Source organism: Odocoileus virginianus, chromosome 29 (genome assembly GCF_023699985.2).
Source record: "Odocoileus virginianus isolate 20LAN1187 ecotype Illinois chromosome 29, Ovbor_1.2, whole genome shotgun sequence".
Lineage (NCBI taxonomy): Eukaryota > Metazoa > Chordata > Mammalia > Artiodactyla > Cervidae > Odocoileus > Odocoileus virginianus.
The window spans coordinates 37038844-37054842 of record NC_069702.1 but is presented as its reverse complement, the minus strand read 5'-3'; the positions used below and the strand labels follow the sequence as shown (position 1 = coordinate 37054842).

Below are 15999 nucleotides of genomic sequence, written 5' to 3'. Positions count from 1 at the left end.
CTCCTGGATTCTTACAAAAATCTGTATTTCTGTCTATCATTTATTTTAGTTTCGCCACATAGTATATATAAAATGGTATCTCATTGCAAACTTTTCTCTGCATTTCCATGTCCACTGCTAATATTTTTATTGGTCATGTGAATTTTTTTTCTTTGAATAGTTTCCATCCCTTTTGACCATTTATTTTATCATTTAAAAATTTTTCATATTTTACTTTGTGAAAGTCTTTTTATATGTAACATCTTAGTACTTTGTTAAGTATATTGCAAATATTTTCTCCCATTATGTAACATTTTGACTTACTTTAAAACATCTTTTGATAAATATGCTCCCAGTTTAGATAAAGATTTGTGTCTTTTTATTTATTTATGGTCAACTCTTTTTTCTAAAGGTTTTATTTATTTATTTTTTTCCCATTTTAACCATGACTGACATGTTGCAAAAACAGTGCAGACTAACCTGGCAACCTTTGCAGGACTTGGCAATGATTCAATACTAGTTTAGTTAAAAAAAAAAAAAATAAGAACCGTATTTTGTAATCTATCTTCAAGGTCTTCAGGAGAAGGTTTGAATTCTATACTTTATTACTAAAGCCAACAATTCGGGGCCAATATATCTCTCATCTTAAAATAATAATTATTTTATTTATAATAATAATTATTAAAATAAATATTATTTTCTATGTTACTAAACTATGGAAATTGAAAAAAGGTTAACTTGGGCCCAAACTATCAAAACCCACTGCCACAGGTCATGGGTATCTTCTGGATGGGCAATTCTGAACCTCAGGAGTCCTCAAGACAGACAGACTAGCTTCCTAGTGGAAACTAGCCTTAGATAAACAGATTCAGCAGCATCATGACAAAAAATTCACTTTTTGGGTGAGGAGGTGCAACCTGGTTTCCCACAGAAGCTGGCTCTCTAGCAGTCCTGATTTCCTTCTCTTAGGAGAGAGGGCTCAGGCCACGGCCTCTCTCGTGACTGGGGCTTTACAGTTGTAGGAGACAAACGTGTTCATTATTTTATGGGTGGAATAATTCTCCTCACTCTGCATAGTCCCGGGAACTAAGAGAGGAACCCACTGTGGGGGCCAGGGCTCTGACAGAAAACTTAAGGAACCAAGAAGCAGCGTTTGCAGAGAGCATTTTTCTTTGAGTTCATTGTGCACACAGAACAAGCCACTGCCCCCAACATCACGTTTTTAGGGCGGGTTTTCACCGTCTCATTGAAGAGAAGGAGGCACTCAGGCTTTTCCTCTAGTCTTACACTTTCTGTTTAAAAAAACAAAAACAGGAAAGAAAAGAAAAACAAGGTTTCCCACTGGCTGGCGGTGTAGCCATCTCCCCAGCTCTCCTTGGCAGCGACAGTGTTCCCCATTAAAGGCGCTGTAGCGGCCCAAGGCCCTGTGGGACTGTGGCTGGTCCCTTGCCCGCTTTGCTGGGGAATGTCCTCCACCAGGCCTTCCTCCTCCTCCCCGGCCAGCAGACCCTGTGAGGCCATGACAGGGCCACATACCCTGACCCGCTGGCCCCTGCAGGGACCGAAGGAGCCCTGACTCCGCTTGCAGGCACTAACTTCTGAGAGCTAGGACATTCAGAACACGAGCGGAGTGGGGGAGATGGAAAAGGGTGCAGAGTCCAGCGGAGACCAGCCAGCCTGCATCTGGGGGCATTTTCAACAAAGGAGAGAACTCAGCACTGAGGAGGTGAGCGTCTGGGAGACCGGGCGCAGCCACAGATAGGTGAGGGTCTGGAGGCAGGGACAAGGGCTGCTCTAGGAGAGCCTGTATTCCCAGGGAGCCGCTTCGTGAAGCCTCTGATTCCCTTCAGCCTTAGGCTCCCAGGAGATGCACACCTCAGCCACCCCCAGAGTCAGGGTGGATGTTGACCGTGGGCAGCCCTGACTCATCCATAGTGGGGGGTCCTCAGAATTCTGGGCAAAGCGGCGCCAGGGATGTCACCCTAGCAGCGGAGGACTGGACCGGTGTCAGAGCCTGCACGCTGGCTTTTGCGGCCGCAGCAACCAAGGACTCTGATTGGCTGCTCCTGTGAAGCTCCGCCTCCGCCCCTTGTGGGGAGGGGCAGGGCTGCAGGCGGTTTCTAGAACCCTCAAGCTGGCTGGTACCTGGCTGACACAGGATGCAAAACTGCTGGGGGAGTGGAGCGAGGGGGGCAAGATAACTGGCCAGTGGGGTTAAACACACCAAGGCGGGAGGTCAGGGCGGGAGCCTGCTCTGCGCTCTGTCCCTGCACACCCACAGGGAGACACGACACATCCGTCACCAGAAGTAGGTGGCAAACACACCTTGACCGTTCTACCATAAGTCGGGTGTTTTCTCAAAGGAGTCCAAGGCGCTGGCCTTCCCACAGGCGCCCTCAGACAGCGGTGCACCAGCCTCTTCTGTTACCCAGGGTGTTCCTTAGAGACGCTCTGATTGACAAGGCAGGACCCTACTCACGTGAGATATGCAGGTTTTTGGGGTCCGGGGAAGGTCCTGGCCAAAGTGACTGGCACATCTGTGCTTCTGAGCTTACAGGAACCGGTCCACACAGTAAATAGAAGTGGAGACTCTGAACGCAACACTGCTCCCCCCAGCTCCAGGTTCCTACCTGCCATAAAGGAAGAGGCAAACAGTTCTGAAGCGGGAACACAGGTGAGGGCAGAGCAAGCTTAAAGATATTTAGCATCATTTTTCTGGACATGAACACTAACTCCTGACTCAGGGATGCAGACACAGGGGCCTCTCTGGGTCTCATCCTCTGGTTGGACTTGGATATACCACCTACCCCAAGCCAGCCAGGGCCCTGGGGAAGACGCCCCGGAAAATGAATACAGAGCTGGTTTTTCCAGGAGCCTTGGGGGAAGGTTGGGGGTCCCAAATTACAAATTTCTGTGGTTGTTTTGTTATAGCTAAAAAGCATGAGGGGGCACATTTTCCCAGTTAACAGATGCTGGACACTTATGAAAGAAAAAAAAATATATATATATATATATCTATATCTATATCTATCAGGTTTCGGTCATAGCTCTAAGGCAACAGTTACATTTCTCACCTGGACACAAATGAGCTACCTAAAGTTGGACGTTAAGGAGGTGGGTTCACACGGCCCTCACAGCACCTTGACCTGGATGATGATTTCTCAGTTCTCTATGTCCTTCTTGCTCTGGATCATCCTCAGCTGGGCCAGGCTGTGCTTCAGTCCTTCCCCAGAGTGGCTTTTGCACATTTTTTGATGGTCTGCTGCAGAACATGGGGCACGGCCGATGGGGTTTTCTTGCAGGCCACCTTGAGAGTGCTGGGGACCACAGTTCTGAGCTGGTGATGATCACTCTGTCAGTGCCCAGAATGCAGCATGTCTGTCACCACTAAGGCTTTTACCTGGCTCTATCCCACCCAGCAACTCAGCCTCAGACTAGTTGGGAGTGATGATTTCTGCAACTTGCAGGACTTCTCTGTGTAAACAGGAAGGAGATCCCCACGGTGGTACACGGACCTTCTCTGTTCCACTTCTGTCCCATGTGCATGTGCACACACGTCTGGAGTTCTGCTGCTTCAGCTCCACACGATGCCCACCACCCTGGCCAGGAAGAGCACGCCTTTCATGTAACTGGGAGCATATAGTCATCTGGTTCACCTTGCTCAGCTTTAGCCCGTCGTATAGCTCCTGGAGCTCGTCTGAGTTCAGCTCCCCGCCCTTCCCATGTGAGTAGCCTGTGTGGTTTGACAACTAAACAGTTTAGGGCATCTACCTCAAACCGCGAAACCTGCAGAGAAACGTGGCCACTCGCTTGGGCACAGAACTCTGGACCTTGGGGCTCTGAATGGGGAGCACCTGGCGTACCCCCTCCCTGAAGTGGGGGTGGCGGGGCAGGGGCACAGTGGGGTTCCAGGCAGAGGCCGGGCGGGGTCCGCGTCTCAGCCACAAGCAGGGGCTGGGCTCTGGACAAGCTCTGAGTGAGCGTGCCAGGCAGGCTCCCTCTCTAGAGGTATTTTATTTCTTTTAAAATGCATGTATTTATTTAGTTTCCACTGCGTTGGGTCATCGTTGCGGCAGCCGAGCTCTCCCTTTGAGCCGTGTGGACTCTCGCTTGCAGCTGGCTGGCTTGACTCTGGCGTGGCCCAGGGCGCAGCGGGCTCCGCAGTTTGCAGCAGGTGGCTCTCTAGTTGAGGCACTGCAGGCTTATGGGATCTTAGCTCACTACCAGAGATGGAGCCCCGGTTCCCAGCATTGGAAGGCAGATCGTTAACCACTGGGCCACCAGGGAAGTCCCTAAAGGTATTTTATAGAAGTTTTCGTGGCCCTAAATCTAAAATCTTTTAAAATAGGTTCTTCTACCAGACACTGAAAACATTTCATTTTTGACATTTACCACATCCTTAAATTTTTGCACTCTATGTTTATACATGGAATGGAGTTGATTCAAATTTTATCTTTCTCCATATGGATAGTCGTTTTTCCCCTAAACATTTTCCTTTCCCAACTGATCTGAAATTTCACCTCTGTCATGTATCAGCATGGGTGGTTATACTTAGCTTTCTATTTCAGTTGTTATTAATATTTTGCTCACCCTTGTACCAGTTTACACTTCTCACTTATTGTAGCTCTATGATAATTACTGATCACTTTCTGGGCAGTGCCTTTCACCCTGTTCTCTGGCTCTTATTGGCCTTTTAATTCTCTGCATAAAGTTTTAGGATCAGATTATGTTTCATGAATAACCTTGGTGTACATTGGAATTGTACTGGATATAATCTTTATCAGGAGATGTATTATTTCCAAATATCAGTCTTTCGACCACAGACATGATATATTACTCCATATATTTAGATGTTAATAAATATCTGTTCATAAAGCTTTAAAAATTTCCCTGTTAGCAGTCTTAAACATTTTAAAAGATTACTGATATAGTATTGTAGGTTATGGTATCATTGTATTTTCAAAATGTTTATTACTGTTAATTAGAAACCCAACTGACAAAGTTTGTATGCTATATATTGATTATATAAATTAGCAAACTCACTGTTATTATAGTAACTTACAAACTCTTTGTTTTCTATGTAAATAATATATTTCCTATTTTACATTTGATGTCTCATTCTTTTTCTTATTACACTTTCTTAAGACTTCAATGTTTCATAAAAATATTGGTACTATGTATCCTTGTCTTAGTCCTGTTTATAAAAAAAACTAATGTTTTCAGGATGGTATTTATCTTAGATCTGTTCTGCTTATAAGATTTAGAATGTTCTGCTATAAATTCTTGCTTACTAATAATATTCATTATGATGTGTATTGGATTTTATTAAACACTTTTTTCAATCTAAATAGATGATCACGTTTTCCCCCTATTATCTGTTAATGTGTTGAATTAAATGTATGCCTTTGAAAATATTGACCTAATCTCCCATAACTTGTGTATCTTCTTGGCCAACAGATATTATTTGAAAAATACATTTGGCTTCCATTTGCTAATATTCTGTTTAGGATATTGCATCTATATTAACGAATGAAACGGTTCTGGTATTTTCCATTCTGATAATATATTTTTCTGGGTTTAATATCAGGCATATCCATGAATAATAGAATGAGTTTGGAGGATTTTCTCTTTTCAATTGTCTGTGATATTTGGTGTGATCTGTTTTTTTTTTTAAAATTGAAGGAACTCTATCTCCTGGTTTCTATTTTTGTTATTAAGAAGTAAACTATCTAGTGTTTATTCCTTTGAAAAGAACCTTTTTCCTCTATCTCACTGTAATATTTTTATCTTTTTACTTGCTGTCTGAAGTTTCATTAAAATATTTCTTTGTATGGATTTCCTTAATTTATTCTGTAAACCCCACACTGCACTTTTTGAATCTTTTGTTTGGCATCCCACATTAGTTATAGAATATTCTCAGCCACACTCTGTTTACTGAGTAATTCCTTTCACTTTATCTGGACTAGTAATTGATGGACCAGTAATTGAACTATGTTAGACTCTTTCAGTTATTTTCACCATCACTTAACCTTTTTCATAGTTTCTGTTTTTCTTCTTTATGGTACGTTCTGGGTGCTTTCTTCTTACCTAGCTTCGATTGCAGAAATGCCTTGCCTCTATTGTGTCTAATCTCCTATAGTCACTCTCTGAACTTCTATTTTCATTTTTATATTTTAACTTTCTGTTAAGTTCTCTGAGTTTTTTCCAAAGGTGCTTGCTTCCTTTATTGTTTCCAGTTTCCTTAAGATAGATTCAAGCTTATATTTTGTTTCTTTAATTCTAGCCAGCATGATTACTTTTTATTCAAATAGTATGGATATTTGATGAATTCATGGTTTACTTCTGCGATCTGATTCTTTTTTCTTTTTTTTTTCTTTTTGTCTTTTTTGCTGATTCTTACATATAGTGTCTTATTCCCTTGAATACTTTTTGAATAATTTTTCTTAGAACTACTTATGTTTTAGGGGGAAATTTTCCATGAGAATTCTGAGTCCTAAAATGAAGCTTTTCTCCTCTAGAGAAGATTTTCATTTGTTTCTTTCAAATCCCTAGTAGCACTAGAAATCTCCATCATCTTTACTGTAAATTTATGACACATTTTAATGTATTAACTGTACAGTGTGAATTCTTGGCTGCAAAGTCAACTTGGGACCAGTCTGAGTTACTACTTCACAAAGTCAATTCTATGTTATAGATTGGCTCTGGAAATTTAATTTTGCTGATTTATTTAAACAATGTTATTGGTTGTGTTTAGGATTAACAACCATACTTTGAGTTTGCACTGCAGTTAGTCTAAACACTTGAGAAATAGGGTGTTTGTTCTTTCCTTCAGATCCCAGTTTGTTATAGCTCTATAACACCTGTGTTACTGAAATGAACTGATTGCTATATATGTGTGAAGTCAGTTTAAGATTAAGGTTGGATGGGTTTATTAGCTATTCAATTATAGAATTCATCATTGAATGTTTACAGAAAGTTGATTTGGCCAGAGTCCAAAATGTGGAGATGTTTTTATGGCATTGCTTATTTGTAAATGTTTTGCTTAATCAGGCTAAACTTTTAAGCAGTTAAATATGAATAGATATTGTGAATAATAATCTAAGCACCAGAGTAGTTTAAAATACCTTTATATAAAGGAAAATTCCGTTCTGGTGCTTTTGTTAGCAATCACCATATGTATTTAATGTAAGATTTTTCATCATCATAATTAACTACTAAGTTTCTGAAAGAAGAAACACACACATTTTTTAAAAGCAGTTTTCCTAGTTTATAAAGATATATTATTCAGTCTTATATATCACTTAGTAGATTTTTCTATCATTGCACATCTTTAATGATTGCTATCTTTATTTATTTAGAACCAAATATAAAGCAGCAGATGTACTGAAATAATATATTTGATGCAAATATTCATTACAACAATGTGCATGTAATATATATCATTATATACATACTTGTGCCTACTTAGCACAGATGTCCAGCACTACACATAAATGAGGCAACTATGATTATGACTCCCAAGCTCATGTGCTTTTAGATGTATAATGATAAAATATGTTACACTTCAGAGTATAAAGTTAGCAGTCCTTAGATTGTATGAAATGGAAACTTTCTCTTGAGCAAAAAGCTAATTTTTTAGGACAGCTATGTATTTGGGCCTTGGGGATAGAAATTAGAATGGGGACACAGTAAAGAATACATTAAGTTAGTCCCTTGGTTCTTCTTATGTCTATCTTTCTCTGAATATCATGCTTTATTTTTCTCCTTCATTGAAAGGCAGTTTTTTTCTTGCTCATCCTCTCGATAGAAAATGACCACCAGCATTTGCTCTGGAATTTATGTAAAGTCATGAGGTAACTGAGAAAGACTAAATTGGCTCTCTCTGGGTCTCAGTTCTCAATATTTGACAAGAAACTGATTGGTTGAGTTCTGAGCTCACTCCTGGGATGTGAATCAAATAGAATCTTGATGGTTTCCACTGTACCAGAGTTGATGGAGAGAAAAGGGAATATTTGGAGGAAAGAGTTGCTGGACAACAGTTTAGTAGTATCTCTTGTATTTGACCAGAGGCTGCTTTCCCTAACTCCTTAGCACTCAAAACATGGTCAGTGGAATAATAGTGCTGGTATTACCAGGGAGCTTGTCAGAAATTTAGAATCTCTGCTGCATGGTGTCTCATGAAATTTGGATTTGCTTTTAACAAGATCCTCAGGTGATTAGAATGCAGATTAAAAATTAAAACATGGTTCTAATCTGGTAAAAAGTCAGGACCAGGTGTATAAAAATTGATTTTATTCAAGTATCTTTTACTCCAGACATAACCCTTTAGCTTCCTAAGTTAACCTTTTAACATTCTGGCAGAATCCCCATCAACTGATATACGTATGTTTGATATATATGTATATATGTTTAATTATAAAGGTAATTTGAGAGTTTGTCAATCACTGCAAATTCATTTTCATTAATGGAAAAATCAAACAGTTTAAGATTTAGATCCTAATTCAGGTCAATAGTTCCAACTTTATATATGAAGAAAGGTATAATGTTATTAACAATGTATTTCTATTATTTTAAAATTTTACAAATATGACTCATTTATATTAATTTCTGGAGAAGGGAATGGAAATCCACTCCAGTATTCTTGACTAGAAAATCCCACGGACAGAGGAGCCTGGAGGGCTGCAGTCCATGGGGTCACAAGAGTCAGAAACAACTTAGTCACTAAACAACCATCACCACCATATTAATTTCCAAAAAAGAAAAATAACTGATTGGACAGCTCAGATGGAAACAACTAATTCAGGTAACCTTGATGAAGATGTTTAAGATCATGGAAATCATCAGCTCTTAGGTTTTCATATTCTTTAATGTTTCTGTAAGCACATCTCATGGAATAAAATATTGGCTGAGTGTCATTAAAGTTTATTACACACCAAAACCTTCCTAAATAATGATTTTTCTGGTTTATATTTTGTGGTGTTCAGATTGTGGCCTGCCATTAATGGAACGTTTACAAATGTAATTATTTTTATCTAAGCTTTCTTTTCTGTCTCTATTACAATACTATACAATGTAACTTGGGCTTGGGATATGGAACTGGACTGACTTGGATTTGAATTTGGGTTTAACTTCTTACTAGTTTCATGGGCTTGGGTTACTTACATCAGCTACCTAAACCTTGGATCCTTGTCTGTAGAGTAGAAATAATCATTATACATATATTTTTTTCTATAGAATTGTGAGACTTGAAAGAGACAGTGTATATGTCATAGCAGAGAGTTAGTATGGTGTTTGGTCAGGACACTCAAGATGGCTGTATTCTTGTTCTCTGTACATTCCTTGCTCAAGTAGTCCACACTACATGTATACCCTACTGACATGAACATGCTTGCCCTCAACCCCAGCTTGTGATAGTTCTGATCCTTAGGGCAGATGCAACTCACCTGATAGTTCATTAAAAGGAAAGTCCTTGTGATGAGCCAACCTGCTGTCAATTTTCCTTATATTTTATAGCCTCCTTCTCCTCAGAGTAGCAAAGATGGCTGCCTATCCTGTCTATTTGCTGTCCATGCTGAGATATCACTCCAGAATATATTGCTGAGGACAGGTAAAATTCCCTTCTAGTATGCCATCTGGGGTTTCCCTGGTGTCTCAGTCGTAAGGAATCCGCCTGCCAATGCAGGAGATGCAGGAGACGTGGGTTTGATCCCTGGTTCAGGAAGATCCCGTGGAGAAAGAAATGGCAACCCATTTCAGTATTCTTGACTGGGAAGCCCAAGGACAGAAGGGCCTGGGGGGCTATAGTCCAGGATCGCAAAGAGTCAAGACAAGACTGAGCACGCACATGTGCTGCCAACATCTCTGTCACTGGCTCCCAGCTCTTTCATCGGTCTTGGGGCTGGGCGACAATAGCTCAACATATCAGTAAAATTTTGTTGCGGTTATTATTTGGCTACTGGGCCTTCGTTGCTGTATTTCTGCTGTAAATCGCAGGATTTCTGTAGTTGGAGTGAGTGGGGGCTACTTTCTAGCTGCAGTGCACAGGTCTCTCATTGTAGTGGCTTCTCTTATTGTGGAGGACAGGCTCTATAGCACACGGACTTAGTTGCCCCTCACCACGTGGATCTTCCCAGACTGAGGATCGACCTGTGTCCCCTGCCTTGCAAGATGAATTCTTAACCACTGCGTCACTAGGAAAGTCCACAATTAGTTACTACTATAATTATTTACCTTTATATGCTCACCTTAACTTTATTTCATTTGGTTCCTGACAGCAAGTTTTTTCATGTTCTTGGAAACATTTTCACCTTATCTAATCACCAACAAAAGAAAGCTTTCTTCTTTGTTCACTCTGTTTTTTACTCAGTGGCTAGCTTGGGTTAGAAATTTATTGCCAACAGATCTACTTGAATGGGAATTTGAAAATCGCATGTGTTGCCTGTATTTGGTTATAAACTCCATTGCAGTTTTCAACTTGATTCTTATTTCGGTTGATTTCATGTAATCATATACCATGGTATATACTGTATCAGAAACAGGTAAGCAGAGAAAAGTCAACATGGAAGGCATTGTTTGATGTCTGTATATATTTTTAAACACAAATAAATCTCTAGCTTCCTTACTTCCTGATTGATTATTAGATTTGCCACAGATAATTCATGCAACATTTTAGAGGTTGGGACCTCCAGGTTAGAAGTTTTGTAGTAAATTTATACTTTTCTATACACGGCTGAGGACAGGGGCTGCAGTGGAGAGGAGCAACTCCATTTCCAAGGAGCGGTTGCTGCGGGGCACAGAAGGGCTGAAAGGAGCTACTCCACGTTCAAGGTCAGGAGGGACGGCCGTGAGAAGATACCCCTCCGGCAAGGTAAGGAGCAACGGCTGCACTTTGCTGGAGCAGCCGTGAAGAGATACCCCACGTCCAAGGTAAGAGAAACCCCAGTAAGATGGTAGGTGTGGCGAGAGGGCATCAGAGGGCAGACAGACAAAAACCATAATCACAGAAACTAGCCAATCTGATCACAGGCCCACAGCCTTGTCTAACTCAATGAAACTAAGCCATGCAGTGTGGGGCCACCCAAGACGGTCAGGGTCATGGTGGAGAGGTCTGACAGAATGTGGTCCACTGGAGAAGGGAATGGCCAATCCACTTCAGTAGTCTTACCTTGAGAACCCCATGAACAGTATGAGAAGGCAAAATGATAGGATACTGAAAGAGGAACTCCCCAGGTTGGTAGGTGCCCAGTATGCTAATGGAGATCAATGGAGAAATAACTCCAGAAAGAATGAAGGGATGGAGCCAAGGCAAAAAAAATAAATACCCAGTTATGGATGTGACTGGTGATAGAAGCAAGGTCCGATGCTGTAAAGACCAATATTGCATAGGAACCTGGAATGTTAAGTCCATGAATCAAGGCAAATTGGAAGTGGTCAAACAGGAGATGGCAAGAGTGACTGTTGACATTCTAGGAATCAGCAAACTAAAATGGACTGGAATGGGTGAATTTAACTTAGATGACCAATATATACACTACTGTGGGCAGGAATCCCTTAGGAGAAATGGAGTAGCCATCATGGTCAACAAAAGAGTCTGAAATGCAGTACTTGGATGCAATCTCAAAAACGACAGAATGATCTCTGTTCATTTCCAAGGCAAACCATTCAATATCACAGTAATCCAAGCCTATGCCCCAACCAGTAATGCTGAAGAAGCTGAGGTAGAACAGTTCTATGAAGACCTACAAGACCTTTTATAACTAACACCCAAAAAAGATGTCCTTTTCATTATAGGGGACTGGAATGCAAAAGTAGGAATTCAAGAAACACCTGGAGTAACAGGCAAATTTGGCCTTGGAGTACGGAATGAAGCAGGGCAAAGGCTAATAGAGTTTTGCCAAGAGAACGCACTGGTCATAGCAAACACCCTCTTCCAACAACACAAGAGAAGACGCTACACATGGACATCACCAGATGGTCAACACCGAAATCAGACTGATTATATTCTTTGCAGCCAAAGATGGAGAAGCTCTGTATAGTCAGCAAAAAACAAGACCAGGAGCTGACTGTGACTCAGATCATGAACTCCTTATTGCCAAATTCAGACTTAAACTGAAGGAAGTAAGGAAAACCACTAGACCATTCAGGTATGACCTAAATCAAATCCCTTATGACTATACAGTGGAAGTGAGAAATAGATTTAAGGGACTAGATCTGATAGAGAGCCTGATGAACTATGGATGGCGGTTCATGACATTGTACATGAGACAGGGATCAAGACCATCCCCATGGGAAAGAAAGGCAAAATGGTTGTCTGAGGAGCCCTTACAAATAGCTGTGAGAAGAAGAGAAGTGAAAAGCAAAGGAGAAAAGGAAAGATATTCCCATTTGAATGCAGAGTTCCAAAGAATAGCAAGGAGAGATAGCAAAGTCTCCCTCAGCGATCAATGCAAAGAAATAGAGGAAAACAACAGAATGGGAAAGAGTAGAAATCTCTTCAAGAAAATTAGAGATATCAAGGGAATATTTCAGGCAAAGATGGGTTCGATAAAGGACAGAAATGGTATGGACCTAACAGAAGCAGAAGATATTAAGAAGAGGTGGCAAGAATGCACAGAAGAATGGTACAAAAAAGATCTTCGCGACCGAGATAATCACAATGGTGTGATCACTGACCTAGAGCCAGACATCCTGGAATGTGAAGTCAAGTGGGCCTTAGGAAGCATCACTAAGAACAAAGCTACTGGAGGTGATGGAATTCCAGTTGAGCTATTTCAAATCCAGAAAGATGATGCTGTGAAAGTGCTGCACTCAATATGCCAGCAAATTTGGAAAATTTAGCAGTGGCCACAGGACTGGAAAATGTCAGTTTTCATTCCAATCCCTAAGAAAGGCAATCCCAAAGAATGCTCAAACTACTGCACAATTGCACTCATCTCTCACGCTAGTAAAGTAATGCTCAAAATTCTCCAAGCCAGGCTTCATCAGTATGTGAGCCGAGAACTTCCAGATGTTCAAGCTGGTTTTAGAAAAGGCAAAGGGGTACTTCCCTGGTGGTCTGGAGGCTAAGATGCCGGGCTCCCAATGCAGGGGGCCAGAGTTTAATCCCTGCTCAGGGGACTACATCCCACATGCCACAACTAGAATCTAGCACAGCCAAACAGATAAATAAACATAAAAAAAAAAAAAAAAAAAAAAAGAAAGAAAGCAAAGGCAGAGGAACCAGAGATCAAATTGCCAATATCCGCTGGATCATTGAAAAGGCAAGGGAGTTCCAGAAAAACATCTATTTCTGCTTTATTGACTATGCCAAAGCCTTCGACTGTGTGGATCACAATAAACTGTGGAAAATTCTGAAAGAGATTGGAATACCAGACCACCTGACCTGCCTCTTGAGAAACCTGTGTGCAGGTCAGGAAGCAACAGTTAGAACTGGACATGGAACAACAGACTGGTTCCAAATAGGAAAAGGAGTACGTCAAGGCTGTATATTGTCACCCTGCTTATTTAACTTATATGCAGAGTACATCGTGAGAAATGCTGGGCTGGAAAAAGCACACTCTGGAATCAAGATTGCTGGTAGAAATATCAATAACCTCAGATATGCAGATGACACCACCCTTATGGCAGAAAGTGAAGAGGAACTAAAAAGCCTCTTGATGAAAGTGAAAAAGGAGAGTGAAAAAGTTGGCTTAGAACTCCACATTCAGAAAACTAAGATCATGGCATCTGGTCCCATCACCTCATGGGAAATAGATGGGGAGACAGTGAAAACAGTGTCAGACTTTATTTTTTTGGGCTCCAAAATCACTGCAGATGGTGATTGCAGCCATTAAATTAAAAGACGCTTACTCCTTGGAAGGAAAGTTATGACCAACCTAGACAGCATATTAAAAAGCAGAGACATTACTTTGCCAACAAAGGTCAGTCTAGTCAAAGCTATGGTTTTTCCAGTGGTCATGTATGGATGTGAGAGTTGGACTGTGAAGAAAGCTGAGCGCCGAAAAATTGATGCTTTTGAACTGTGGTGTTGGAGAAGACTCTTGAGAGTCCCTTGGACTGCAAGGAGATCCAACCAGTCCATCCTAAAGGAGATCAGTCCTGGGTGTTCATTGGAAGGACTGATGCTGAAGCTGAAACTCCAGTACTTTGGACACCTCATGCGAAGAGCTGACTCATTGGAAAAGACCCTGATGCTGGGAGGGATTGGGGGCAGGAGGAGGAGGGGATGACAGAGGATGAGATGGCTGGATGGCATCACCGACTCGATGGGCATGAGTTTGAGTGAACTCTGGGAGTTGGTGATGGACAGGGAGGCCTGGCATGCTGCAATTCATGGGGTCGTAAAGAGTTGGACACGACTGAGTGACTGAACTGAACTGAAGTGATAATCATAAATGCAATCATTGATCTCAGAAATGTTTATCTTTGCAAATATCCTTTTACAATCTCTGTATGACACAGAGTTAGGTGAAATATTTTTCTGATTCAATATTGTTATTTCTCATGTATTTCCTAAGATGAAAAATTCAGGTAGAATGTATCTCAGATTCAAACACACTGAATTTTCATTTTTCAAGGTTTATTCTTTTTTTCAAGTTTGGAACCAGTGGAGAGATAGACTTAGAGGTCAGGCAAAAAACAAAATGTCGCATTCATTTCTCTCATGAGTAATTTGAAGATGTAAATTTAGATGTAAACTAAGTTGACTTACTAATAATCCATCTCTTTATTAGGCTAACTCACCCCATTAATGGGAGAACTGTATAATCCCAGAGTGGACATATCAGACTTTTCCCCTCTTATGAATAAGACAATAAATAGACCAGAATACATGCCTTTTCTGCAAACATAATAGAAACACAGAAATTGCCAAGAGACTTGTGCTTCTTTCTTCCTGCACCATCATCATCATGAACATCATTCCTCCTTCTATGATCAACGTAATTTGAATTTTACTTTTTTTCAAGGTAATACAGTGAAATAGCACAAAACTTTAATTTTACCTTGGAATTGAAGACATCTTTAGTGCTGGTAAATAATAGCATTCTAACATTCTGGTTAGTTTTTAAAATCTAAGCATAGATCATCCACCTTAAATATATGATCATTTTAAGCTTATGTAAGATTAAATAGAGATTTGTGACACCCTCAGAAAAGTAAAATCTAGCACAATCTTTGGAACTATCAATTCAAACTTATTTTAACTTTGAATGTTTAGTTAAAATGCTGTGCATTTCCTCTTATCATCAGCAAATGGTACATCTTCTTTACTACACCTCTGCTAACTTCATATATTTCCTTCTGCCCAACTTTTTCTCTTTTCCTAGTATATCTACAGTTTCAGGGTGGGAGGAAACTCACTGGGTAGGATCCAAGGCAAACCATTAATTATGGTGAAATTGCACCTATAAAAATCTCAAATCTCAAATTTAAAATTTATTTTTACTTTTTTCTTCTTTGGATCAACTCAGTTTACTTTGATTCCTCTGGCTTCAACCTGAGTTAGACTCATTATATCACTGTAAGAAGCTAATCTCTTCCCATGACATTATGTATATGGAATGCACAAGAAAGCCACAAAGACAAGATTTATTTGTCAAATTTCTAGCTCTAAGATTTCAAGAGTGGACAAAGAAGTTGAAGTTCTGTTTGTCCTTTCCATTTTTATATCGTAATTGTAGTTTTCAAGATATTGTTTTTTCTTCCTTTTTTTTTTTTTTTTTTTTAAGGAAAACCTGTAACTTTTATCACTTAGTTTAACTGAACATTGTCTGAAACAGATTTGGGGACATCATTTTTTTTTCAATATAAATACCCATTTAAAAATACACATGTTGGGTATTAGTTACATTCTTAAAGATAATTAAACTACCCTCTCTGGACCGTTTAACATTATTACTGCATTCACATTCAACCATCTGGTTTACCTAAAGAGAATTTAAAGGATGATGTCACCAGTGTACCTCATCTACATTGAAAGAATAACAGTGCATACACAAGAGTATTATTAGAAACATATGT

At 40.3% G+C, this 15999-nt stretch overlaps 1 pseudogene; it reads right to left on the bottom strand.

The window, feature by feature from the left end:
- Positions 1–3334: 3334 nt before the first annotated feature.
- The window catches only part of LOC110133977 (pyridoxal kinase-like), a 46896-nt pseudogene continuing 34231 nt past the window's right edge, over positions 3335–15999 (bottom strand).